Below are 26,595 nucleotides of genomic sequence, written 5' to 3' on the forward strand. Positions count from 1 at the left end.
TAGGACTGGAACAAAGAATGTTCCACATATCCCATGAACAGGCAGGCATAGCTAGGGCCCATGCGGGTTCCCATAGCAAGGGCCCTCACCTTTCACCCCACCAGCCTCCACATTCAACGGATCATCCTCCGCCATTTCCGCCACCTCCAACGTGATCCCACCACCAAACACATCTTCCCCTCACCTCCCCTTTCAGCATTCCGAAGGGACCGCTCCCTCCGCGACACCCTGGTCCACTCCTCAATCACCCCCAACAGCCCTTCTCCTTCACCTGGCACCTTCCCGTGCAAGCGCAGGAGATGCAACACATGCCCTTTTACCTCCTCCCTTCCCACTGTCCGGGGCCCCAAACACCCCTTCCAGGTGAAACAGCGATTTACTTGTACTTCTTGCAATTTAATATACTGTATTCGCTGCTCACGATGCGGTCTCCTCTACATTGGGGAGACCAAACGCAGATTGGGCGACCGCTTTGCGGAACATCTCCGTTCAGTCCGTAAGGGTGACCCTGAGCTTCCGGTCGCCTGTCACTTTAATTCTCCGCTTCACTCCCACTCTGATCTCTCTGTCCTCGGGCTATTGCATTGTTCCAATGAAGCTCAACGTAAGCTTGAGGAACAGCACCTCATCTTTCGATTGTGCACTTTGCAGCCTGCCGGACTCAACATGGAGTTCAACAATTTCAGATAATTATCCCTGCCCCCATTTTTCATGCAGTATGATTTTTGCCATTCCCATTTGCAACATTTTATCTTTCCTGCCTCTTACAAAAGTACAGGATGTTCTTTCTATTTCTTCCTCTCCTCCTAACCCCCGCCCCCCCCCCCCCCCCCAGTCTCTGCACCTGCTTAATATCTGTTACATCTCCAGCTTTTTCCAGATCTGATGAAGGGTCCCAGACCTGAAACGTTAACTCTGTTTCTCTCTCCACGGATGCTGCCTGGCCTGCTGAGTATTTCCAGCATTTTCTGTTGTTATTTCGCAAACAAGTTGATGTGAGTGTAAAGCAGAAAAATCCACCTTGTGCTCATGTCGCCGTTTACATCATTAGCGAATGTATACCCAAAATTGCATGGAACAGGACAGCACTGAGTTGATGCACATTTTGCAATCGGTTATGTCAAATGCATTTGTTTTGTGTTTTTCAGCTGTCCTTTGAATAAGTGTTCAGTTACCTCACCCAGGTCTGCTCCACTTGTAGCAGCCTGGGTGTGAAATAGCAAACCTCAATGTACAGTAGCTAGTGCAGTGTCAACCACCACTGAGACCTGAACCTTTAATCACAGGTGTACAAAGTAAAGCATCGTAGGTTTTTCTATATTTCTCAATATGGAGTTGTTAACTGAACCCACAGTGTGTCAGCCAGGGGGCTTGTGCTGCTTATTTCTATTGACTGTTGATTTTTTTTTTTTAATCAATTTTTGATCTGTTGACATTAATGGAATTTGAAGTTATGTTTCACAAATAAGCTGACTGCCGAGTAGGTTTGAGCACCATTCGGCTAATTATCCCTTTGCCGAGCACGGTGACAAAACCTAAAAGCAAAATAGAAAAGATAGTTTACAGCGACTTAAATAATTACTTAAATGTGTTGCTGTGCAATACTTTCATTTGGTTTTTAAAATATTCAGCGCTGCAAAGTCATGATGAAACAGTTCAATAGATAAACTGTCATAAAAATATACTCAATAAATTCCCACAATTGAAACCACAGTGTTGTTTATTGTAAAACTGTAACAAACTCTGTACTTCCACATCACTGCTGTTGCTTAACAGACAGCTGTGTGCACTCTTGACTTTTGTCAACTGGAATTTCTTACTTGCAAGTAAGAAAATTTTGCTCACAGAGATTTTAAGCATGCAGATAATAGCCACTGGCATTCCCCATACAGTGCATGTGCCTAAGCATTGTCCATAGTGTACCAGTCATTGAAGCTATGGCTGCAATAAAGGGACTAGTGCTTGATTACACTTGATTCATTCCATCGGTTCCTTTTTTTAGTTGCCATTTTACTTTTTCGCTACTTTTTCCCCCCACTCTTTCCCTAAAGACACTGACTCTTGCTGCGATATGGTTGCACAGCCACCTGCTGCCCTCTTGTACCTAGCCGGAATGGCTATTCTTCATGTGTGAGCCTAGAATGGGGTATGTCGGCAGATTATTCAACTGTAATGGGCATCACAGTTGAGATAATCCTCCTCCTGTCTGACGTACGCACTTTGCAGAGCTATCACAATGAAACACAAATAAAGTTTGTAAGCTGCTGTAGAAATGACACCAAGTTCCCATTTTACCCCTTCAGCACCCATAGCTGAAGGGACCCCACTACATAGGCACCCTTATTCGCAGTTTCCTAGAGTAACTCCAGTGAGCAGGGAAGGAAAATTGGACAGGTAGCCAGCCGTTGACCAGTTCCCCGCATCCTGCCACCACTTCTGGTGAAAAATCTTGCAAGTGATGGTGGACATCGGGAAACTGGTGGAACAGAAAACTGGTGGAGGCAAATCTGCGGTAGGATGGAGTGAGGGTTTGAGGAGATGATAATGTGCACAAGTGGCGTAAACTGCAATGCAAGTTACTTCCAGCTAATGAGCATATAATGAGCCAGGACTGCTCTAACAAAGATTGTGTGTACAAAGTGCAGGAACTATTGATCCTGAACTTGAAAGATTGGAGGACACCCCTCAGTTATTTCATTTAGTTGCTGAGGCAGAAGCTATCTCAACAGGAAACTATCTCGGGCAGGGAGCCCTTTTCCTCTCATCCCCGAACATTGGTGCTCACTGTGGAGAAGGAGCAGCTGCCTTCAGTTCAGTTATTGTTAAATTCTAACTTCTTGTGAACTCCTGCTTCTTCCCACTTTTGTGAGCTCAGCATAATTTTGTGTGCCTGTGGCAGGATGTTTATGTAAAAAAGATACAATCCCCGAAAGATTTTATCATAATTATTTGGCTGATTTTGAAAAAACAAATAAACCTAAACATAAATTCATCTAGAAGTCGGTATCATAATAAAAGCATTTCACTAAGCACACTGTGACAGTGACAGCATTTCCCATTGTGCTCAGAGTGGCTCATCCAGAGAGGAGGCTTCAGGAGCATTTATACGGACAGATGGAATAATGAAGCTGGATCTGGTAACGGGCTTGTCTTTGCTTGATGCGGACACCAATACTGCTGTTGAAAAATACACAATCATCATTATAATCTGTTTCCTAGGGGATTTTTTTTGTTCAGTTTCCAATGATACATCACAGTATTACCTGTTGCACTTAATTAACTTGGTAATATAATCTGGTTTCACTTGAACAATTAAACTGGTCATGGAGCACTGGTCCATTTGTAACAGAATTAAGGAACCATTTAAGGCCTGCAGAAATACTGTTGTTCAAGGGAACTTCAGCTCTGGGTATCAGATAGTTAGCTGGTAAAGCTAGCATGCAGCTGGGTCAGGCAGATCAGAAAGTCTGAGGTTTCATTCCCAGTCCATGTCCCAGGCCAGCTAATCTCAGGACACAACAATTGGTTTTAGCATCTCTAGATTAGGGAGGTGAAAATTAGCAAGGGTGCCTGCTTCCAGTATTTCCTGCTGAAAAGTGTGCACTTCTGGTCTGGACAATGGATGTGAACACAATTAGATTGGACTCCGCTATGATGCTCACAGTTGTTGAATAACCAGCCTGTTCTGTGTTGTTGAATACCTGCCAACACTCAATTATTAGACGCAGGCATGAAGATTGGCTGTTTGGACAAGATAAGCAATTGGCATCCTTCCATAAGTAAAAGGATAGTGTTTTAACTCAATATGCTAGTCACCTAGGACATTTCTATTTTGATAGTGCATTTTGACCTAACTTATGCTGTAAGAATCAAACAATATGCTATGCTGTGTAAGATTGCTTCCCTGATGGGAATATTTTAGCCAGAATTGAGTGCTTGTAGTACAGAGTTTGTTAGACATTGATAGTTTTCTAACTGGCTCAATTGCCCTGCTAAGAATAAACGAAACTGATCACGAAAGTGATATTTAAAGATTTCAAAGAGCCAGCACAGGCACGATGGGCTGAATGGTCTCCTTCTGTGCTGCAAGACTCTATGGGGGAGAAATTCGGTCATTAGCGCCACCAATTAATGCCTAAAGAGGCCGAGAAGTGGGGCGTTAGCCAATTTCCGGGCGGGCGCAAGGCGCCTAGCGCCTCGCCCCATATTGAGCATGCATTTAGCGCCGGCGCTAAATCTTAGCGCCCGCTCATGGGTGCAGGCTGATTATGATGTCATTTGAGTGTGCAACGCCTTTTGGGCGCCCCGGACCAGAAATTCAGTGGCACCCCCCTCCGTAGCGCCTGGCGCTAATAGTGACAGCTTACCTGGACCTTACCAAGTCGCTCTTGGGCTGGAGGAGCGTTATTTAAAGGGGACTGGTGTGGTTTAAAAGCGGCAGCCATTTTTGGAGCACAACTTCCTTGAGAGCTACAAAGAGTTGCTGAGCTGCACACTGAGAGCCATTTGACCACTGAGCCAGCGCAGGCAGACGATCTTCAGCTTTCTGACCATCACCTTGCTGTTGGTGAGCCTTGACAACGGGGAACCTTCCTGTGGGCATTTATTATGGGGGCTGCATTGGAGGGGAATGTCCTGCTGCTGAATCATCTGGAAAGGGCACTGAGACGCTGGGAGAGGGGGGCGGGCATGGCCAGACAGAGGAGGGCCAACAGAAGTCGCCACAGCAGACCTTACGCTGGCAGGGTTTTCCGACAGCAGTTTTCCTACATGAACATGCCGGAGGAGCAGTGTGTCAGAAGGCTGCGATTTAGAAAGGAGGTGGTGACTGAGCTGTGCCAGCTGCTTCAGCCAGATCTGCAGCCTCAGATAAGGTGCAGGACATCTCTGTCGGTGGCTGAGAAGATGCCTGCTGGCCTGAACTTCTACGCGAGCGGCTCTTCTCAGGCTGCGCGTCAGAGGCTGATCAGAAGTAGCTTCTAGGCCCCTCTCACGGAATGCTTGCTACCATTCCAAGAACAGGAATGGAACCGGTCTGATAACCCCAAGCCTGTGAAGGGCAAGATGCATGTAAATAGAAGGCATGGCCATTGTAAATGAAGAAAGTGTTTCATTACACAAAATGTGGTTCCTTCAAACATGAGAAAGCTATGGCAACAGAAAGCAAAACGAATACACTGACACATAACTGGCTCTCACACCCGGGAGACTGTCCAAAACATAAATCACATTCCGACCATCTTCCACTGCGCCAACCAAAGCATCCAATGCCCCATCAGTGAGGCGTTCCGCCCTCTGCCTCACCCTTTCCATGTCTTGCTAGGCTGGTGCGCCACAGGTAGGCTCCCACTGCTTTGAAGGCCTATAAGACAGTGAGTGTGTCTGGTGATGCCAATTGACCTGCCCCTTTAAGAGCTGGCCAGTGTGTCTCACGGAAAGTGATTATTGACAGCACCCTTGCTGCGCCCCGCCGCCGCGAAATTGGGTTGCACCGCCGGGTTAGCGCCTTAAGAGTAGCGTGCAGTGCCTGATTTAGCGCCGCAATCACCTTTAGGGGCGCTGCAACCCAATATCGCGCTAGGTGGCGCTAAATTGCGCCTGGCGCTAAACTTTGCGCATCGCCAGGACTAGCGCCCCAAACGCGGCTATACCGAATTTCTAGGCCTATGATTTTTATGAAATTCTCCCCCAGTATGTCTAATGTGCAGATGTCACATTTCAGGATGCCATACTTGGTTACAGATGCAAAACAGCCTTAAAATGCTGGGTGCTTTGAGCTGCAGCCTGATACCAACAGACAGATTCCAGTGTGGAATGTTCTCTGACCAAACAGCATTGCAACTTTGATTAACCTGAACCTCGATTTATTTAGTAACAATTAGACGCTCTGACCTTAAAGAGACACCATTCCACCTTAGCGGAACAATATATTGTGAATTACGTGGCATCATAATCCTGCCCTTAGAGAACAGCGTATCATCTGCTGGCAATATATTAAAAACTGTGCGGTAACGTGCATTTCCTGTCTGTTATGTCGCACTCTGTGTGCCATAACATGGAGCTTTACACATTGGCGTCACACTTTTTGATTGGTTCACATTTCATATGCCAAACAAAAAAGAATTTGTAATTATGAGAAAAATATACCTGCAAAAAAGCAGGAAGTAAAAAAGAAATCAAAACACTTGGTAAAAATTCTTTTGACCAGCTTTTTTACCTCTAACTGAAATATTGAATGGTGAAAATAAGGTTTGTAACATATTAATAAAGCCATAAAAATGTTACATATTTCACAATACCGTAATTAAACTTAACTATAAAATGATTTCATGTCTCTGAGGACCTGCAGTAACCTGTCAGCCTCTCTGAAAAGCCGAGGTTTTGAGTTGATCATTTTCACAGACCTATTGCTCTGCTCGCTGAAGATCGGTAACAACTACACCTGTGCCCACAGTTCCCAGACTGAGCATGTGCAGTGGAATCTGCCAGCTTGCGTGAGTTGGATTTTCTCAGTGCAACAACTTGGCGCATGTTTTTTCCTTGGACTGTAACGCTACTTAAGAATTTTTTTTCTCATGACTTCAAAACAAAATGTGGAGCATAAACTTGAGAAATGTTTTTGTAGTAAGTTTTTACAGGAAAACTATTTTTAAATAGTGTCGAGAGAGAGGAAGGAGAAAGATAGAGGGGAATAAATACAGGACCTGCCTTTTTTCTTGCTTATACTGAAAATTCAAAAAAGATTGTTGTATAAAGATTAATTTATTTGCCTCAATTTAAAAAGTGTGTTTTTCCTCAAGCTATAACTAATTGAGTTTGCTTTTCCAAATGATTTCAAAACCAACTGTAGCATGAACTTTCTTAAGTGCTTAATTTTTCATTTCAGAGAGGGAGTAGCTAAGAGAGGTAGAGGGAAATGATTACAGCACCTATTTTTTGATTATATTGTGATTTTGAAAACAATCGGTATTCACAGTTGCAGCTAAAGTAGGTGAGGACAGAACTCATTTTCAATTTTGGGCAAAATGTTTACATATTTCTTTCACTGGACGTGTGCACCTTTCTCTCAATTCCAAGCATCATTACCCTCTTACAACAATGTAATGTCTAACTCACCATGAGTATTGCCAAGGAAGATCTGCTAGGATATACACAACAGTCTTGTGTCTTAGTGTGCCTGTCATACTTAAAATTGTCACACATGTAAATGTGGTGTAGCGTCACCTCTGATCTGTGCTCCCTTCAAGAGCAACAATGTGGAAAAACTGTCCAGGTATGTCCTGTCCACAAAAAGCAGGACAAATCCAACCCGGCCAATTACCGCTCCATCAGTCTACTCTCAATCATCAGCAAAGTGATGGAAGGTGTCATCGACAGTGCTTTCAATCGGCACTTACTCACCAATAACCTGCTCACTGATGCCCAGTTTGGGTTTTGCCAAGACCACTCGGCTCCTGACCTCATTACAGCCTTGGTCTAAACATGGACAAAGGAGCTGAATTCCAGAGGTGAGGTGAGAGTGACTGCCCTTGACATCAAGGCAGCATTTGACTGAGTGTGGCATCAAGGAGCCCTAGTAAAACTGAAGTCAATGGGAATCGGGGGGAAAATGCTCCACTGGCTGGAGTCATACCTAGCACAAAGGAAGATGGTTGTTGTGGTTGCAGATCAATCATCACAGCCCCAAAACATCACTGCAGGAGTTCCTCAGGGCAGTGTCCTAGGCCCAACCATCTTCAGCTGCTTCATCAATGACCTTCCCTCCAACGTAAGGTCAAAAATGGGGATGTTCGCTGATGACTGCACAGTGTTCAGCGCCATTCACCACTCCTCAGATAATGAAGCAGTCCATGCCCACATGCAACAAGACCTGGACGACGTTCAGGCTTGGGCTGATAAGTGGCAGGTAACATTCGCACCACACAAGTGCCAGGCAATGACTATCTCCAACAAGCAAGAGTCTAACCACCTCCCCATGACATTCAACGGCATGACCATCGCCAAATCCGCCCCCCCCCACCCCATCAGCATCCTGGGGGTCACCATTGACCAGAAACTTAACTGGACCAACCTCATAAATACTGTGGCAACAACAGCAGGTCAAAGGCTAGGTATTCTGCGGTGAGTGTCTCACCTCCTGACGCCCACATCCCATAAACAAATTTAAAAAACTACCCACTGGGAGCACAGAATCGATGAATCTACCCTGATATCAGTAAACAGCAATCAATCATAACTGACTTGATATGTAACCTACTAGTAAACTATTAGCACCTTAACAGTGATTTACTTGTACTTCTAACAATCTGGTATACTGTATTCGCTGCTCACGATGTGGTCTCCTCTACATTGGGGAGACCAAGCGCAGATTGGGTGACCGCTTTGCGGAACACCTCCGTTCTGTTCGCAAGCGTGACCCCGCGCTTCCGGTCGCCTGTCACTTCGGTTCTCCACCCCCACTCTGATCTCTCCATCCTCGACCTCTTACATTGTTTCCAACGAAGCTCAACATAAGCTTGAGGAACAGCACCTCATCTTTCTATTAGGCACTTTACAGCCTTCTGGACTTAACATCGAGTTCAACAATTTCAAACTATAAATTGGCCCCTGTAGTTCGTTCTTTTCTTTTTCTCTTGTTTCCTCACATGGTAGCTGTTAATGTTGCTGCCATCATCATCCACACATCATCTAGAGCCATCTTTTGTTTCTTAACTTCTCCCATTACCTTTTGCCTTACACTATCATTCCTTTTGTCATTCAATCTCTCCTGCCTTCCATCCCATCACAGACCTTCCCTTTGTTCTTTCCTTCCCTCCTCCCTGCCCCTGCTTAAAAATCTCTCCTCCCTAACCTTTTCCAGTTCTGACGAAGGGTTCGACCCGAAACATTGACTCTTCGATGCTGCCTGACCTGCTGAGTGTTTCCAGCACTCTGTTATTTTAGCACCTTTAAAAGTGTTTTTTTAATGAAACAAAAACCCCAACCTGATGCTAGAGATTTACAAACAGGTACCAAAGTTCCCTCAGCAATTGCAATCACATAGCGTGCACAGCACAGAAACAGGCCATTTGGCCCAACTGGTCCATGCCGGTGTTTATGCTCCACACGAACCTCTCCCATCTTCATCTAACCCTTTCAGCATAACCTTCTGTTCCTTTCTCCCTCATGTACTTCTCTAGCTTCCCCTTAAATACATGTATGCTATTCACCTCAACCACTCCATGTTGCAACGAGTTCCACATTCGCACCACTCTCTGGGTAAAAATGTTTCTCCTGAATTCCCTATTGGATTTATTGGTGTCTTATATTTATGGCCCTAGAGTTTTCGACAGCAGAATTTTCACCCTCTGGCGAGTCTATGAAGGAAGCCCTTGCTCAACTACCTCTTGACTTTCTCTCTCTCTCCCTTTAAGGCAGTGTTTCTCCTCATCCTGAGGCCCCAGCAGAGTTTGAGATTATATTTATTTTTTTTAAGTGCTGGAACAGTTTTAGACTGTGTTATTTTTATATTCTGGTTTATTCAGTCATTAAACTGTGGCTTCCCTCTGGGGCACTGGTGATATTTAGATCTGTGATGGTCATTAAACTGCCCCATTAAACCAGACAATTCCCTGTTCCTGGGGAGGTTTTTGCATGTCCGTAAACCCCATGTCCCTTAGAGAGCAGAGCACTTCTCTCCTTGGACTAGGGGTTGCCAACTCTGGTTGGAGACATTCCTGGAAGTTTTATCACATGATGTCCTGACCACACGACATCCGGTCACGCGATATCTGCATGGGAGCCTCACAAATAGGGTTGTTGGAGCAAAAAGCAGTTCTGAAGAAAAAGGAAAGATCTTGCATTTATATATCGCCTCGCCACATCTCCAGAATAACCAACACACTTAATTAGTGGGTACCTTTTGGCACAAATTAGATTTTGTTGCCTTAAAGAGACAAATGATTTAAGCAGCAGAATAATAATGGTATAATAAACATGGTATAATGTTCCTGTGGTTATAAAACAGTAATTCTTCCAAACTTACTATCAGAAATCCCATGGGAGATTTTCCAGTTAATATAAAAGTGACTTTAGTATCTGGCAACAGAGGAACTGAAACCTCTGACGATAGTGCTATGTTGTAAGCATCTTGAGTGCTAAGTTACCACACCACTCTGAAACTAAATACTGTACTATTAACACAGTGAAAATTCTAAAGAACATTTAATCCTAATTATAATTGAGTGAACTGAAAGATCACTTGGGTCTGGTTGTATTGTGATCAGCTGTACAGTTATTGGAAATTAGATATAAAGTCCTGTGCTTTTTATTTTTGAAATTCGAGCATAGACACATTGTCTTCTTTAGCAGCTTTGACTAAAATTGGCAATTTTCCTGTTGCAAGCCATATTTTCCTGGAATAGGTGTAGCATAGGTTAGTTCCTGCCTGTAACCCAGGAAGTGAGTGTGTTGCCGGGCGTGCCTGACTGGCATTACCAGACTAGCTTGAAGCAAACGTCTATTGGTTCTAGCAATATTGGAGAGCCAGACACAAGCAAAACATCATTAATGTAAGTGACCTGTCATTTCCAATGTGATTACAGTCTGTTCTTTGAAGCGCATTTTTTCCACAGGATTTATCCTGGAACTGTTTACCTAATTTTTCTTCCATCTGATCTGTCTAATTCTCCTATCCATTTTCCTCCCTCCCTTCTGAAGCCAGGAGGTCTTCTAGCCCCCATGCTACTCTAACCAATGCACACTTAATTAGATCGCTGAATGATAGAAACTCCAATTGGGCAAATTATATTCAGCACAACGACCTTGATCTGAAAGAAGCAATCTTTTTTGGATATGCTATTAACATATTCAGAGAAAATTTCCCTCTGAACTGGAGAAATGCCTTTCTCCAGTTTTTGTATCTCTATCAGTTTTGCTTTGATTACTCAATTTTTCACAGTGAAATGTTCTTCTACTTCAGCCAATGTTTATCCCCCACAGTGACCATGTTTGCCCTATTTCCTGGGCCTCTGCTCTTGGTCCCTCCTCTCACAGCAGTAGCAACAGGAACGTCTTGCCCTCACCTTTTGAATCCTCCAGCCTCTGCATTTGTCAAATTGTCTTCCGCTACTTAACAACAACTTGCATTTATATAGTGTCTTTAACGTAGTAAAATGTCCCAAGGCTCCTCACAGGACCATTATCAAACATAAATTTGACACTGAGCCATATAAGGAGATATTGGGATAGGTGGCCAAAGAGGCAGGTTTTAAGGAGCGTCTTAAAGGAGGAGAGAGGTTTAGGGAGGGAATTCCAGAGCTGAGGGCCTTGGCAGCTGAAGGCACGGCCACCAATGGTGGAACGATTAAAATCGGGGATGCACAAGAGGCTAGACTTTGAGGAGCGCAGAGATCTCGGAGGATTGTAGGGCTGGAGGAGGTTACAAAGATAGTGAGGGGCAAGGCAATGGAGGGATTTGATAACAAGGATAAGAATTTAAAAATTGAGGTGTTGACAGACAATGTAGGTCAATGAGTACAGGGGTGATGGGTGAACAGGACTTGGTGCAAGTTAGGATAACGACAGCAGAGATTCCACACGATTCCACCACCATCAAGCCCATCTTCTCTCCTCCTATCTGCTTTCTAGAGGGACCGTTCCCTCTGTCACCTTTGTTCACTTTTCTGCCACCCGTACTTCTAGCTGCTCTTTCCCAGCATGTTCCTTTGCAACCACAAATTCCTACTGAATTCATCTAATTATTTAATCCTCCTTCACTTTGAGAAGTAAGACATTTGTATGCAGGAAAATGTATTGTCTAAAGTAACTTCATTCTAGTGCAGTTTAACACTTGGCTGTAAACATAGTGAGTATTTCTTCTGTGGTAGGGAAGGTTCTTTGCAGGCCATAGTGCCAATCTTAATGCGTTGCCAACTTCTACAAAACAAGATAATTACTGATGAGGAAAGCCTTTTAGCCCATCTTAATTCATCCATTTAAAAATACCCTAAAGTTCCCCCCCACCATGTTTCATCTAATTATTTCTTAAATAATTGCAGGGATTCCCCTCCAAGTCACACACCATCCTGACTTAGAAGTATATTGCTGACCTTTCATTGTCGCCGGGTCAAAATCCTGGAACTCCCTACCTAACAGCACTGTGTGGGAGTACCTTCACCACACGGACTGCAGCGGTACAAGAAGGTGGCTCACCACCACCTTCTCAAGGGCAATTCGGGATGGGCAATAAATGCTGGCCTTGCCAGCGACGCCCACATCTCATGAACAAATAATTTTTTTTGACTTTTACTACTCTATCCAGAAGTCTCTTCCATATGCTGATCACTCTTTTTGTGTGCAGAATTTCCTGACAAAGGCTAAATTTGCCCTCTACTAGTTTGAACCTGTGTCCCCCTTATTCTACTCTCATAAGTTAATTTAAAGTAAAGTTCTGGATTTACTATTTCCATTTCCTTAACTAGCTAATATACCTCTACAGTCACCTCTTTTCCAGTAATAGTCTGGCCTCAGATATTAGGCACAGTCTGTTAATACCAACTCTTCCTAGTAGCTGTTATAAGTGACTCATCATCATCCTTTCTTCTCTCCTCCCCATTCTATCGCTTCTTCCATGTAAGTATGCTGTTCGACTGAATCGTTCACAATTGCTAATGAAAATGCCCTGAGAGAAGTTTAGCTGAAAGTATGCGTCTTATCTTTCAGTTGGAATTACGGCATGATGATGGATGAAGTCCAGCGAAATTACTGTTTTTCTTAATTCTCTTAGTGAGAAAGCCTGTCACCAGTGATTTATTTGATACTGGCTGTAAACTGTGCTTCGTTTGATCCTATTATCTGTGCTCTCAAACCATCTCTTTGCCTTGCAGCTTACATTGTCCAAAGAGGCCAGTTGATATATGGCTTTTTTTTTGGCGGGGAGAATGTTGTTTCAAAATTAGCGGAACAGGTTGCTGGGATGGACTGGTTATAGGGCGCAGTATTTTTTTGTTTTGTCCTGTTATCTTTAGTTAGGCATTGCCAGAGATCGGGATCTGACGGTCCCCTTTTTATGAGACCTATCAGTAACTGTATAGGTAGATCTCATTCCCAGCTTTTAAATTAAGAGTAATGGCCCATTAATCAGAGCTGCTTCCATTGTCTGGTCAATGCGGTGTGGAAGATTTACACAGCCTTGGTCAGAGGCTGCAGACACTGACATATTTTTCTCCTCAGTGCTCCAAGCTGGTCATTTAGAAAAGACTTGAAGCTGCTGAAAGGCTCATCTTTGTCCCTTTGGTGAAATACTGTCGTCTGAAGGAAGCAATTACGAGGTGTTGTTTGATAAAGTGACTTTTGTAACTTTTCACACATGGCTTGAAAACGTGCAAATACCTGCTTCATTGAATCACTTTAGATAGGTGTATGTATGCAGGCAGGAGAATCGTTTCTACTGAAGAAAATAAGAAAAGGGGTTGTGCTATGAATGTATAAATGAGGACATCAAAGGTTTTGTGATATGCTTTACTGAAATCAGATTGCAATGTGCCCCTCCTGTACAGCAACTTATCGCATAGATAGTAATTCATTGCAGCAGCCATGAGTATTAGATATAATGAGCATTGCTTAAGGCTATCTGATTTATAATGCACTTTATATAGCAGAGTATCTTTGAAGTAGTTCTCCAATATGGGTTGGCTCCCAGTGCTCTGAAATTACCCTATTTACAAGGCACGATTGTGCATTCACAATTGTTTAAAATTGCAACTGCAATTTGGAAACAACAGCACATATGGAGCTGCTTTCAAGTTAAAACTGCAACGTTAGGTTTCTGGTTGAGAACCTTCACTAATGTCAGGAAAAAGTTCACACTGGCCGGTGATGTGAAAACCCCATTGCTGGCCTGTATGGTTGGACTGAGGCCAGTGGCAGTTGCACCGCCAGAGGGGGCAATTTAATGTCATTTAACTGTCAAAGGAACTTTGGCTTCAGAAGTTGGGAGTGAAACCATCTTGTAAGGTGGTATTCTGTGTGTCCAGAGGAATGCACACCTCCTTGTTTGTACTATGCAAGTGTATCAACAAATATAACACAAAATGTAATTTGGGGATAAGAAAGTGAGCAAAGCATTTGAAAGAAAGAAAAATTTGCATTTATATAGCGCCTTTCACGGTCTCAAAATCCCAAAGTGCCTTACAGCCTTTGAAATACATTTTGAAGTGTAGTCACTATTGTACTGTAGGAAACGTGGCAGCCAATGCACACAGCAAGCTCCCACAGTGAAAAAATGACCATATAATCTGTTTCAGTGACGTTGATTAAGGGACGAATATTGGCCGGGACATTGGGGAGAACTCCTCTGCTCTTCTACGAAATAGTGCTGAGAGATCTTTTCCGTCTACTTGAGAGGGCAGACAGGGCTTCGTTTAACATCCGAAGGACAGCATCTCCGTCATTTTCTTTCTTTATTTCAAAGCATTTGATCCGAAAGGTGGCTCTGACACTTTTCAAAAAGTTCCCGAAAAAGGTTATTGAACTCTGTTGCAGGGTGAAGTTGTTTCACTTCATAGATTTGCTAAGTTAGAAATTATGAACATTTTACAATTTTATTTTCAAAAGAGGAACACGTGATAAAACTCTCAACAGTCAAGGACTACAGGGACGTAATCTTCAGGGTGTGTTGTTTGGAAGGCTTCAAGATCATTAGTGCTGTTAATCTGTTTCCTCTCATCATGTTTATAACAATAAAATGAAATTTAAAGCTTGTAAGAAAGCAAAGCAAAAAGACATTAGCTCTGTAGAAAAATGTTTTTGTAAATACTACTTGGAAAATAATCCGATTTGACTGAGTGCACTTTTCTCCTACATTTTGTAGTACTGCTTCATGTTTCCCTCCTTATGGACAAATGGTATTTTTCCTCTCCCCCTTTCTACTGCCCTCCCTATCCAGTGGCACTCACCCAGGTGAAGCCAGCCTGTTTTTCTCAACACGCTGGAAAACTGAAAGGGCTTTGCTGAACACCTTTTCATGACCGCACTGTTGAGACCAACAGTTCAGTATGTGGGGAGATTACGGACACAAATTCGCCATCACTTTATGACCTACTGGACGGCTGCTCCAGCACATTACACCACCATGTCCCTGGCTCCTAATCCATCTTCACTTCAGTGTGAATTGTACGTGTTTGGCCAGCTTTATTTCTATCAGTGTGTTTAATTTTATTGTTTATATGTACTATTAAATATTATTAAATTTGATTTTTAAAACATGGTTTAAGAAAATAATCAGCTGAATTAACAGCACAACTAAAATTGTTCTAATTAGTTTTGTACTGATTTTCCTTTTAATTCATATGTTTAAAAGCTTTCTCTTTGAAGCACTTTCTGCCATGAGAGCGATTGGTGAAACAGCAAAAACATTCTCCCCGTGTTTGCGTGGGTCTCCGGGTGCTCCGGTTTCCTCCCACAGTCCAAAGATGTGCGGTTAAGTTGATTGGCTATGATAAATTGACCCTTAGTGTTCGGGGGATTAAATACGTGGGGATAGGGTGGGACATGTGTTGGTGTAGGGGTTACGGGGATCGGGTGGAATATGTGTCGGTGCAGGCTCGATGGGCCGAAATGGCCTCTATCTGCACTGTGGGGTTTCTGTGATTCTGTGAATACTGGATTAGTTGCGAGGAGCAAGACTATCCTTGATGTGTGGGGAGGGAGTCAGTGTAGGGAAATAGCTCTGGATCAAAAACTAAAGAAATCTAGTGAATCAAAAAGCAAAGCATGAGATTGAATTGTTAAATACTGTGTCACATCTTCAGGAGTTACTAGTACGTGCGCTACTGTGACATGCTTTAGGCCAGACTATTTTCCATGAGGGTAAGGATGGCGTCAGGAATTCAGTGAGTGACATAACTGCCCTGTCACTCTCTGCATGGCAACAACAACTTGCATTTATACAGTGTCTTTAATGTAGTAAAACATTCCAAGGCACTTCACAGAGGCGTAATCAGAAAATAAATGGGTGCCAATCCAAAAAAGGAGCTATTACGAGAAGTGACCAAAAGAGGTGTGTTTTAAGGAGGGTCTTAAAGGAGGAAAGGTGGGTGGAGAGACAAAGGGGCATAGGGAGGGAATTCCAGTGCATGGGCCCGAGGCAGCTGAAGGCACAGTAGCCAATGGTGGGGCGAAGGGTGGTGGGGGCATGCACAAAATGCCAGAGTTAGAAGAATGGAGAGTTCAGAGCTGGGGAGGGGTGAAGCCATGAAAAGTAAGAATGTTTAATTGGAGGCGTTGGGGGACTGGGAGCCAGTAGGTGAGCGGGACTTGGTACAGGGTAGGTTATGAACATCCAAAGTTTTGGATGCGCTGAAGTTTGCGGAGGATGGGAGGACAGCCACGAGAGCATTGGGAAAGAGTTGAGTCTGGGGGTGATAAAGGCAGGGATGAGGGTTTCACGTAGGGGTGGAGGCAGGTGAGATTATGGAGGTGGAAGTCGGCTATCTTTGCAATGGAGAGGATATGGGATCAGAAGCTCATCTTGGAGTCACTGGCAGTTCAGCCTCGGACAGTGTCTGGGGAAGGGTGACATTGGTGGCAAGGGCGCGGAGTTTGTGGCAAGGGCCAAAGACAATGGCTTCGGTTTTCCTACTGTTTAATTGGAAGAAATTGCAATTAGTCTACAAATAGTCTGACAGTGCGCCCCCCACAGATGCATTAATTTCATTCTTTAGCGATTCCAACTACTCCACAGGCCTAAACGTCCTCCAGCATTTCCTGTTTGAGAGCTCTCATCACTTCCACTTTTACCCCAGTCATCATCCTTCTCCTGAGCCACAAGTATATGTCCAATAATGGACCTTTCTCCTGATAGAGGGAGCAGTTTATCCTTCACCTCAAAGATGGCCACACCATTTCCATTAGCCTTCATTTTGCATTGTTGAACATGTTACTACAACAGCAACATCAACAACTTGTATTTATATAGCGCCTTTAACGTAGTAAAACGTCTCAAGGCGCTGCACAGGAGTATTATAAGACAAAAAATTTGACACCGAGCCACATAAGGAGAAATGAGGGCATGTGACCAAAAGCTTGGTCAAAGAGGTAGGTTTTAAGGAGCGACTTAAAGGAGGAAAGAGAGGTAGCGAGGCGGAGAGGTTTAGGCAGGGAATTCCAGAGCTTAGGGCCCAGGCAACAGAAGGCACGGCCACCAATGGTTGAACGATTATAATCAGGGATGCTCAAGAGGGCAGAATTAGAAGAGCGCAGATATCTCGGGGGTGGGGGTGGGCTGAAGGAGATTACAGAGATAGGAAGGGGCGAGGCCATGGAGGGATTTGAAAACAAGGATGAGAATTTTGAAATCGAGACGCTGCTTAACCAGGAGCCAATGTAGGTCAGCGAGCACAGGGGTGATGGGCGAACAGGACTTGATGCGAGTCAGGACAGGGGCAGCAGAGTTTTGGATGACCTCAAGTTTACGTAGGGTAGAATGTGGGAGGCCAGCCAGGAGTGTGTTGGAATAGTCAAGTCTAGAGGTAACAAAAGCATGGATGAGGGTTTCGGCAATATATTTTCCTAAATATATTTGTTAAGGGCGATGTTGTTTTCCTATTCTGGCACAGAATGTCTAATCGGAATGAACCAGATAGGAAGTCATTTCAAGACTTTGAGGCTGTGATCAGAAGCCACCCCACGTGAGCCTTGCTATATGATCAGTCTTCTGTTTTTTTGGTTTAATAAAGCCTAAGAATTCCTGAAACCCTGGCTGATTTCCTCTTCCGTGCACTCCCTAAAGATCACCTAGCTTATTATAGACTGAAATTCATCTGGGATTTTCTGCTCGATATGACACAGCAACATATTGTATTTACCAGCTGAGACATCAGGGAGCTACAGTGGTAATTTTATTATGTTTTAGCTAGACCAAGAGGTATGGAATAAATTGAAATGGTGATTACATGAAAGAAACGAGAGCGAATGTAAAATAGAGCAATTATTTTAATGTTCATCAATCCATTTGAGGTTTATGGCAGCTAAAATGTTAGGCTTCAAATATTTATGCTGTTAAGCAACCAGAAATAAAGAAATAACAATACAAGAATTGCCAGTGTTAACACGTGAATTCTATTCATTCAAAGCTTCCAAGTGGAGAAAAAACAAGCTTCATTATATCTGGAAAAAATAGAAAGTTCAACTAGCATGAACATTAAACATTTCAAATGAGACTCAAATTTTATTCAGCTGACTTTTCTGTTGTATGCATTGACTATTTGGATGCAGTTCGGTTGGAGAAAACAGGCTTCCAAAGAAAAAAAATGCATGTTCAGTACACTAATATATGAAATAAAAAAATGATACTGTTTTTATCTTTCAAGCCCATTTAATGCAGTGTATTTCCTAAAATATTCTAGGATGCTTTGGCTGTAGAGTCTGCAAATGATTACAATGCAAATGACCACACCTGGAGTATTGTGTACAATTTTGGTCTCCTTACCTAAGGAAGGATATACTTGCCATAGAGGGAGTGCCACAAAGGTTCCCCAGACTGATTCCTGGGATGGGGGGATTGTCCTATGAGGAGAGATTGAGTAGACTAGGCCTATATTCTCCAGAATTTAGAAGAATGAGAGGTGATCTCATTGAAACATACTTCTTAGAGCTTGACAGGGTAGATGCAGGGAGGATGTTTCCCCTGGCTGGAGAGTCTAGAACCAGGGGTCACAGTCTCAGAATAAGAGGTCGGCCATTTAAGACTGAGATGAGGAGCAATTCCTTCACTGAGGGTGGTGAATCTTTGGAATTCTCTACCCCAGAGGGCTGTGGAGGCTCAGTCGTTGAGTATATTCAAGACAGAGATCGATAGATTTTTGAATATTAAGGGAATCAAGGGATATATGGGGATAGTGCGGTTGAGGTAGAAGATCAGCCATGATCTTATTGAATGGCAGAGCAGGCTCGAGGGGCCAAATGGCCGACTCCTGTTCCTATTTCTTATGTTCTTATGCTGGAGGCTTCTCCTTTCAAACAGCATCTATCTTAACAGATGTGCACAAGAACTTAATTAAATAGTGGAAACGAGATGAATCTGATGAAGAGGAAACAGAAGCTTCTCAATATCTTAGCAAGTTCATCAAATGAGCAGCTGAGCCATTCAGGCCAAGAAGGTCCCAGCTTCAGTCCTTGGTCTGTTCTGAATTGGCTGGTCTTAGCCAGGACAGTAGTAGAGTGCTACAATTACCCCCAGTGCCCTTGGGTTAGGGAGGAGAAAGTCAGCCAGAGTTTCTGTTCCTGATCCCTATCCAAGGGTTTGTGGTGGAAGTGAACATGTAGATGTTGGACTGGGCTGTGATACCCGTGGTTGTATATAGCCTGTCAATGTTAAGCACATGAATAATGGCCACTGGGTTAAGTACCAGAGATTGTTTCATTTTTGGGCCTTTTCTACCCTTGTTACTTTAGGCTTCCATATTTAGACTGTTCTGATAGGTGAGTTTTTGGCTCTTAAGCACATGAGGATACCTTTATGTTCTTACTAACTATGTGAACTATGGCTTAATCTGCCCTTTATGAAAACTGAAGACGAAGGGTTAGAAATTTTGCTCTATGCTCACCCGCCTGTAATTTTCTGTCCATTTTGAAGTGAATGGGTGGAAATTTGTGGGCTTATGAGTTCAGAAGCAGAATTCCTAACACCAACTCTTTTACTTAAGGAGTATAAGCTAATTGAATATAACCGAAGCAGTTGCAAGGGCTTTCTGTATTTGAATAACTCTCAGCTAAATTCAAAAAGAGCTGCAGGTCATTCACATAATTCAATAAATCACAAAGCTGTTACTGTTTGAATTGTATGGCTTGGCTCCTCCCTAAAGCTATCTGCTCAGAACATTGTATTTTGTTAGGCTGATGTTATAATTTGGAATACATTGGTTTTTAACTCCTTTTATGTATTGCAACTGAGCTAAAGGATCCATACCAAGCTAAACCTAGAGAAAAATGTTTTATTTTAGTCACACACTGGCTCCTGACATCTGTAGAGCTGTAACCCTAGCAAGTACTGCTTTCAAGAGAAAAAAGTAAGTTTAAAAAAAAAAGTATAACCCAATATTTGTGGATAAAGGGTACAAATCAATTAAATGCATCTGACTGGCTGATCGTTATACTGTGACATTGGGTCTGTCTGTTGGGTTAATATAGCTAACGGGAACCTAGCTTGGGAGGGTGGGATGTGTTTGTGTTACAGGAACTAAGTGCAACAGAATGTAAAAACTTTTAGGATGTTCCAGTACTATATTAAATGCAATATATTAAGGAGGAACAGGGTGGGGAATAAAGTTTTTTCTTATTATTATTTGATGGGATTATCATTCAGCTGCAGTTTTAAAAAAATCCAAAACATGTTGGCTATTTTATTTTTAATTTTGCGTTGAGTTTTGTGCTCATCAAAGTCGGGAAATTGGTGGTAGGGCATGGAACATTTTTCCATTATTGCACACATTGCCAACATCAATTATCCTGAATTAGGTATAGCTCCCTCTGTTCTCACACAGTGCTCAAGTCCCCACCTCAAAAGAACACCTTCCACTGTGTTAGTGTGATATTTGTGACACCCGCCATCCTGTTGCCGCTCTGAAGGTGATTGTCAACTTAATTGCCAATTAGTGCTGAAATAGGGGCAGGGTTGTGCTTTGGACCTGCACCCACTAGGATCTAGATTGAGATTGCCCAAACTCATTTCCCAGGTCCCAAGGTTGAAAGGCAAACGTCTCACCCACTGTACTGCACTGCCCAGTCCTTGAAATGCATTATAGTTTTAATTGTGTTCAATTTTGTCTAGACACATAGTTTGCATTTGCTATGGCCTTATGATCTTCAGCTGTGTAGAGCATTTGACTGTTCTCAACTGTGCTAATGATCTGGCATTCTATTCTATCTGGCTAGCCTTGCACAGCAGTAGACCATGATGTTATTAACACTGACTAGCCTACACTACAAAACAAACTATTACAATACTTGACTAGCCTAGCAGCCTTGAATTCATTTTGTGTTGTATTCTTGGATCATATGTGAGCCAAATGTTCCCGTCTATTGTTTTTATACTATGTAGTCAATATTTATAGTTTAATATGTTTGAGTACACAGCTAGAGTTACATTTTTATATTGCAGTTATATATTTTGAAGCTTTCCCAATTGATAAATGCATGGTACTGACTCATTTAGATTCAAATGGTCTCAGGTTGTCATAAAGTGAAATCAGAGTCCCACTTGTTCTATTTTTTTAAAGAATAAATTTGTTGTGCCGTGTTTTATGTGGGATAGTGTAACAAGTAAAGCATCTTAAGGAAAAATAAGGTCCTAGGTCAGATAACAGACCCTTAATTATCTGATTGGAGCTGGAAGAGCAGCAGGGATGCTATAACTGGTTTCAACAGGTCCTCTGGACTAGGGAGGAGGTAAAACATCAGACAGGATTCCGCTTCCTGATGGCTATCCAGTGACCCTGTTGAACCCTTCCTTGATCCATATTGGATATTGCATTGATCCACTGAACCATCAGGTGAGCTCTGATTCAGTAGCTGTCTTCTGATGCAAACTACTATGGAGATAAATTATTTCAGAAAACAAGAAGATTGTAGTTAGAAAAATTACTGGTCCAATTTTCCTCTCCCAGTACTTACCAGAAGCAAAATGGGTGCAAATTACCAGAAGCAAAATGGGTGCAAATTACCAGAAGCATGCTGTGCCCGGGAAGCACGTTTGCGCTTGGAATTCCTGCTGACCCTCATTACCGTGGATAAGATGAATGTCAGACATTGCTGGAGATGTTTGATTGTAGGGACAGGACGATCTTAAAGGCAGCAGTACCACTGAAGGAGCAGACGCTGTCCAAGACTCATGGGAGAGCTAGAAGATTTGATGGGCCAGGAATTTATTTCTGGACACATTTGGATGACTTGTGGTAAGTTTTTTAATTTATACCTACGAGAAGTGGTGATTTGTTGGTCAGCGGTCTTCTCATTTATTTAAAGGTTCTGCCCTCTGAATAAATTCATGCTGCTGTACCATGGCTGGGATGGCAAGTAGCAGTCAGGGCACAGCTGGTGAGAGGGTGGAACCGTAGTGTCAACTAGTACATTGAGGAATGGGGAAAACTAGTGTGGGTATGAAGAATGATAATGTGAGAATAGGATAAGGGAACTGGTTTTATTGTGAGGCTTCACGGTGGCATGGAGCAAATGTATAGTGGGAGAGAGGGGTTGGATCCTACTGTGTGATGGTGAAGCAGTTGTTAGTGGCTCCAGAGAGGCTCAGAGAAATGAATTCAGCAGTTGTCAAAAGGACTTGTGGTTGTCTCTCTTCATTTGTCTTCAAAGCAGCCGCATTGGAATGGGGGGGGGCGGTGAAAGAGTGGCACAGACCTCCATGAACAACGACATTTGGCAACAAGTCCTGAAGCAGCAAAATCATTTTATGTATTCTAAAGATCAAAAATAAATACAAATTGTGATAATACCAGGTGTCCGTTCAGACTTCTGGTTCCCAAACAGCAGCTCCGGAATCAGTAGTGCCAGGTTTTTATGGGTGCAGTTTGCTCAGAACTAGACGCAACATAATTAGAGACATTTTGGGAGTAAAGCTCTATGACATTCACTTGCATGATAGTTATATTACTGTATCCTGTTCAGGCGCAGACACCAGTAAATCCATAGAAAAAGTTTGGATACAGCATTATTCAGGAGCAACATTGAAGCAAAGCAATAACACCTATTTTTCATCTGTATTGCACCCATTTTTTGTGCACTATGTGGGAACAGGACAAAGGAAAATCACCTCTTACATTTTTCAGGAGGGGAGATGGAAGAGGGAACTGTATAAAATAAAGAAAATACATCAGTCGTGCAAGATGAATTTGGATTAGGAAACAAGTAGACAATAACAGGTGGTAAACTCAAGATTACTTCCCCAGCTATGTGCTAGAACAGAGAAGGACAGGGTGATTAGGGAAATCAGTAAACAGCTAAAGGGCTTGTGGTTGTCTCTCTCCATCTGTCTTCAAAGCAGCAGTATTGGAATGGGGAGGCGGGGAAAGAGTGGCACAGACCGCCATGAACAACGGCATTTGGAAAGAAAGAAAGGCTTGCATTTATGTAGCGCCTTTCACAATCTCTGGACGTCCCAAAGCGCTTTACAGCCAATAAAGTACTTTTGAAATGTAGAAAGAGGAATTCTGTTTTTTGGGGTGTTGGTTAAATAGGAAAAAGTGAGGTATTTAAACTAGGAAGGGGGAACTGGGAAAATTAAACTAATCAGGATTAGCTTTGTGATGGTGAAATGGATGAGAATAATAAACAATTCAGCAAGAGAGATATGTAATAGAGGAATACAATCAAATGGACAAGTTATAAGCAGCGAAAGGACTAAAGTAATGGGAGCTGTGTAGCTTGGACAAAAAGATCATGGGAAATAGAGTCATGTTACAAAAATGGTTAAAATCTTTTAATGGTAATGAGCAGGGTGTGGGAAATAAACTGGGGGGAACTGGAATCAATTATCATACAGGAAAATCTAGGCTTAATAGCATTAACAGAAATAAAAACAGAAATTGCATTAACAGAAATCTGGCTGCAAACTTGGCAAGAATGGAAAATAAACATCAGGATATAATATATTTAGGAGGATAGAAAATATATGAAAGGAGGCAGAGTGGGAATATTTGTCAAAGAAGGAATACATGCTATAGAGAGAATTGATAAGGGGTACAGATTTTGTCCGTATGGTTGAAGCTCAAAGATTATTTTTAAAGTGCTCGTTATATCAGTAGAGGTGTATTGTGGGTAGGAAATGGAAGTGGAAACCTGCAATCACATTAGAGAGATGAGTAGGAATAACAAAATGATTGTTCTGGGAGATTTTAATAATCCACTTACCGGTTGGGACAGAGAGAGAATAAATAGAGAAAAGGGAATGGAATTCCTAAAATGTGTGCAGGGATCCTTCTGCAAGCATTGGGCTGCATTTTCCGATCGGAAGCTTGGGATGCCTCCGATTGGGAAAAATCTACTCATTTACCTGCTGGCTCCGTAGGTCCCGAGACTTCCGATCCTGGGCCTCTCCTGGACCGCGCGCGCAGAGGCTGAGGTATCCCAGGGGCGCAGGCGGTTTGCATGTGTCCCTGGGATCACGTGGGCCATGGGGAACCAATCAGAGAAGGGAATCCCCCTTCATACTTTTGACCGGCCTCTCCGCATAGATCTGTCAAAAGTATGAATGGGGATCACATTTAAAAACCGTTAAGCATTAATTTAAAAACATTTAAATCACGTATTCAAAATTACATTAAATTAAATGTTTTAAACAAAATGTAATTTTTTGAAAAAAATAATTAAAGTTTTTTACAGGGCTAAAAATAAACATACCTTTTTTTAAAGTATTTTAAAATTATAAATAAGTGGGGGGAAAAATATTTTTTATTTTTTTTAAACTCTTATGCTGGTTTACCAGGCGTAAGATTTTTAAAGGTTTTCGGCGGGCGGAGGTTATGCAGAAAGCGGAACTCTCCACCCACAGAGGCCCTTCTCCCAGGCATGCGTGCGAATTCTTGACAGATCGGAAGTGCCGGTTTTCAGTGCATGGGCTTCACATGTCTGAAACCGGCACTTGCAAGGCCCCTATGGGTGCGTACACATCTCATACAAATTATGAAAGATGGGACAGGGTAAATGGATGCAAATTGTTTCCAGTTGTTGAGGGGTCCGGAATGAGGGGCTATAGATGTAAGATTCAATGTAAGAGATTTAGAGCAGTGAGCAAGAAAGAGAGTTGTGAGGCCATGGAATTCCCTTCCATGATTAATGGTTGAGGCAGAAACGATGTCAATATTCAAGATTGGATTGGATAGGTGAGTGAAAGAAAGGGGGATGAAAGGATATGGGATAAATGTGATCAGGACTATTTGCTCGTGTGGAGGGTAAACGCCGACACGGACTGGTTGGGCTGAATGGCCTGTTTCTGTATTGTAACTTTGATATATTTCTGCATTTAATTTCCTTGATAAGTACACAATCAGCCTGAAATTTATGTTTAATATTTTAAACGCTGCAGTTTTAAAAATAATTATAGATAAAATAAATAATGAAGACGTGAAAACAAATGTTTCATCTTGTGATCAGATGCATTGTAGCAAGATGTTCCTTTGTAGATACAGCCCACTAATGTGTTTTCCAAGTGGGGGTGGTTGGGTTAGTGTTGTAATCGTGTTTTCAATGCGAACGAAATGGAAGCACTCAAGTAGGTTACTTGATATGAAATTTCCCAGTGAAGATTCAGAAAATGAAAATAGTGCTCCAGAAATGAATCACTTGTTTCTGGTAAATGAATTTTTGATGTGTCAGATTTACTGGGCAGTACTAAACAAAGCCAGATGTTTTTTGTTGATATAATATTATTCTACTGATATCAGGAAGAATTGTTCCTTTAATATCGAACTGCCAGAAGTGACGGTCATAAAACAACTGAAAGCTTTGAGAACCGCAATAAACTATCTGCTTAGTTTTTTTTTAAGTAAATGTGCAGAGTCAGTAGTTCACTCACAGAATGTTAGCCAGGACAGTCCTGCATAATGTATTGCTGCCATCTGTTTTTTTGTACTTTTGGCATATTTAAAGCAAATATATAATCTCTACATTGACGTAAACTCGAGCGTAGTAGACCAGAGGACAGTGACTAAATAACAACTGGGGGTGGGAGGAGGATGCTGAGCAGGAGACTAGAAAGATTGCAGGGTTGAGTGGGTGACGGTGTGAAAGCACAAAGAAAGAGATTTTTTGAGAACGAAGGGACAGAAGCAGCAAATCACATGATACATTATGGACCGAAATAGTTAATTTTTGTCATTCCATGCACACGTGCCAAGTTGCCAACATAGTCAAATCCACTAGGGGGGTCTCCAACCACATCCGCCTACGAACAAATGTGACTACAATTAAGATCACCATTTAATTTACAGAGCAAGTATGCATTGTGGCAAGATGTTCCTTGTAGATACAGCCCTCTAATACGCCTTCCAAGTGAGGGTGGTAGAGTTAGCGTTGTAATCATTACAATGCTAACCCAACCACCCACACTTGGAAAATAGGTTACTTGATGTGAAATTTCCTATTGAAGATTCTGAAAATGAAAATAGTGGTCCAGAAATCAGTCGCCTGTTCCTGGTGAATTATATAGAATTACATAGAGTATACAGCACAGAAACAAGCCATTCGCCCCAACCATTCCATACCGGCGTTTATGTTCCACTTGAGCCTCCTCCCACCCTTCCTCATCAGCTTAACCCTCTATTCCTTCTCCCTCAAATGCTTATCTAGCCTACCCTTAACTGTTCGCCTCAACCGAGAGATTCTCGAACTCTCACAGAGCCATCAAATCCTTCAGTCGCCTTCAAGTTGAATTCCAGCTCCTTGACATTGACGCCTTCAGATGCTGACAAACAAAACACTTCCTAACTGATTAGCTGAAATGGGCTAGAGTTACATACCCACTCACAGCCCTGGAAATTTTCTTTCCATCCAACAAAGACTCAGCAAATTTGAAGGAATCTTTATTTCCATGGGCGAAAATAGCTT

General features: G+C 42.6%; 1 protein-coding gene across 6 annotated transcripts in view; it reads left to right on the top strand.

The window, feature by feature from the left end:
- raraa (retinoic acid receptor, alpha a) overlaps positions 1-26,595 on the top strand; it is a 602,035-nt gene that overhangs the window by 136,925 nt on the left and 438,515 nt on the right. Inside the window, exon 6 of one of the 6 annotated variants that reach the window (XM_085966524.1) lies at positions 21,645-21,932. The exons of the other annotated variants lie outside the window; for them this stretch is intronic. The gene's annotated coding sequence lies outside the window, so the exon portion shown is untranslated. The remainder of the gene's footprint in view (positions 1-21,644; positions 21,933-26,595) is intronic. 6 annotated transcript variants of the gene reach the window in all.

Source organism: Somniosus microcephalus, chromosome 24 (assembly GCF_052327205.1).
Source record: "Somniosus microcephalus isolate GS21.2 chromosome 24, FLI_Smic_1.0, whole genome shotgun sequence".
NCBI classification, from domain to species: Eukaryota; Metazoa; Chordata; class Chondrichthyes; order Squaliformes; family Somniosidae; genus Somniosus; species Somniosus microcephalus.